This window comes from Amborella trichopoda, chromosome 13, assembly GCF_054954075.1.
Source record: "Amborella trichopoda isolate Santa Cruz 75 chromosome 13, AtrichopodaSantaCruz75HAP2 v2.0, whole genome shotgun sequence".
NCBI classification, from domain to species: Eukaryota; Viridiplantae; Streptophyta; class Magnoliopsida; order Amborellales; family Amborellaceae; genus Amborella; species Amborella trichopoda.
Genome location: NC_142348.1, coordinates 27,831,892 through 27,834,930, shown reverse-complemented (window position 1 = coordinate 27,834,930; position 3,039 = coordinate 27,831,892).

Below are 3,039 nucleotides of genomic sequence, written 5' to 3'. Positions count from 1 at the left end.
CAAATTTTGTATTTTATTTATTAATTTATTTATATTATAAATTATATAATTTATTATTTTTTGTTATAGTTGCAAATAATGGTTTTTTTAATTAGATGATATTTTAAGACATATTTTAAATTTATTCTTATTTTTATGGTAAATAATTATAAAATAAAATCAATAATTCTAATTTCAAATGTATAATATTATAGTTAGTTAGATTGTGATAATTTTGGACGAGTAGATAGAATTAATAAATGTTTGATGTGATACTTTCACTTTGTATGAGAAACTATTTTTTAATCTTATAATATGGACGTTTTTTTTAATATTTTTAAATTATCTTGATGCAACATTAGACTACTATATTATAATTAATAATTATACATACATCCAAATAAGGAAACAACATCTCAATATTCATATTTTTTTTCAAATAATAAAACTACATAATGCACCACTCCTAATTTCTTTTAGAAACTAAAAGAACACTATTTTTAGAAATTTATAGTGATTTTTTTAAAAAATGGATATGTCAATTCTCCAATCTGACCGCCGACCCACCGAGCCGACACGGTGTTTGGAGTGGACGATCCGGGATGCCAATCCATTTGTTTAAACCTTGGTTGCAACTTTATACAAATCACACCCTTGTATACAATCCCAAAAATAAATCATTTATGATGAGTAATCTAACCGTACTAGTTGTAACGAGCACATCCAAACAAGTCATTCATTTGTACCTCTATATCCTTCATCTAATGTAATTGGATTGGAAGACATTGAGATGCCTCTTCCTCCTTTTGATCTGCCCAAGTCAATGCTTAGAGCCCACCTACACATAGTGTTAAGAAATATGGTTTCAATACTGAAAATCTTTGTGATAGACTTAAATATATTTTTATTTTTAATTATAAAATTTAAAGCTACAAAATAATATAGATCAAGTAGATTTATGAAAACTTGAAAATCGACTGTTCAAAAATGCGTTACAAGCTGCACTATTTCTAAGTTTTGAATTCTATATTTTTTCTCATGTCTATGCATTTTGATGTTGAGATGATCAATTTAAAGATATTTGGGCATCAAAACAACCTCTTCTAATGAAATTTTTGAGGTGGTATCTAATTTGATTGTTTAGAGACTCGTTTCTATATAAACTTTTTTCAAAAATAAATGGTCCCTTTAACTTTTAAAAAAAAAAGATGACAAATGATCTTTTTGTAGACAATCCCTTGTATAACATCTCTGCAGAAGCAGGATAAAAAAGTTGGGATGGGACGTAGGACAAAAAAGGAGTAACTAGTGAGTTGATGTTCTAAATGATGCTAAAAACTTAAATTTGTAGTGATTATTTAGAACATTTTTTCCATTTACTCCTGGATAAAACCCAATACCAGACCCCAAATTTTGGGTACAGATGTGTTCCTCATAAAATAATAATAAATGGTAACTCTCGCTTTTTTTTAATGGTTTGATGTAAGTATTTAAAAATCAAGATCTATTTTTTCTTAAAATAAATGTATGTTGATCTTATATTCCTCTCAAAATTTTATATAAGAGAAGGGTACGGTTTGGGTACAGCCAACTTACTAAAATATGTGTCTCAGACATTCTTATCCAAGACGGACGATAAAAAAAATGGTGCTTCCACAATACTTCAAAATAGATGGTGAATAATATATTAAAAACATTGATTTTTACCTTTCACAAACTAAAAATTTTAAATTTGGTGAATAATATATTAAAAACATTGATTTTTACCTTTCAAAAACTAAAAATTTTAAATTTTAAGGTTAACAAATACCAAAAATTTGGACCCAAAATGGATGTTAAAAATACATTTTAAAAAAGGCGGCACATCTACACATGCAAAACACTTTCCTTATTTAAAAAAATGGATGAGACTTGCCTTTATAAAAAAAAAAAAGAAAAGAAAGAAGCCTCACCTCAAATCCTTGCCCGAAAAACACTTTCGGCAATAGAAATCTATATGATGGCTCTAAAATCAATTTTCAACGCCAACAATGAAATTTGAAATTAAAAAAAAGATATAGATCTTGTGGATCTATTTAAGACAAAATGGACAGTGTAGATAATTAATTACAATAACATTATTTTTAGAGATTGAAATACTATTTTTTTTCACAATTATAATTTTCAAGCCAAGATGATTGACATAAAGATTTTGAATTGTAATTTTTCACGAATTATTAAGTAAGGTTTTACTTATTTTGATAGAGCTGACCCCTATCAAACCACTTTCCAAAAAAAAAAAAATGCCTGTACCTCTTTTGTGCAAAGAGTAAGCTTGGACGAAACTCCTCTTTTACTTGTGCATTTTTAATTTCCACACTCCAACCTATACACTTCAAAATAAGTAAAACGATGAGCCAAGAAAAATGGTAAAAGGGTGCATTTTGTATAGAGCCGAAGCTTCGAAAAATAAACCGCACCTTCAAATAGTATCGAGAAATATAGTTTCAATATTGAAAATCTTTGTGATAACCTTAAAATATATTCTCATTTTTAATTATAAAATTTAAAGCTTTTAAAAATATTATAGATCGAGCATATCTATGAAAACTTGAAAATAGCGTCCAAAAATGTGTTATAAGATGCGCTATTTCAAAAACTTAAGATCTATTATTTTCTCATATCCATGTATCTTGATGTCGAGATGATCAATTTGAAGATATTTGGCATCAAATCAACCTCTTGTAATGAAATTTGTAAGGTGGTCTCTGATTTGATTGTTTAAAGCCTTTGGTTCTATATTAAATTTTTTTATTAAAAAATTAAATAAAAAGATGAGCCAAGAAAAATAGTAAAAAATAAAAAAATGAGCTAGAAAGCCTTCTTGGTCTTTACCCCATCGCTGTGGTGTAGTGTAGTGAGTATTGCGTCCTTTCCCGGCGAAAGGAAGATCTTCTACTTTAAATACGGATTAAGGACAAAAGAGAACCCGACCCCACTATTTGTATGAGATTTTTCTACAAAGGAAAGGGCATTTCAGTCATCGGACTGCATAAATCCCATTCTCTTCGTCACTTCTGC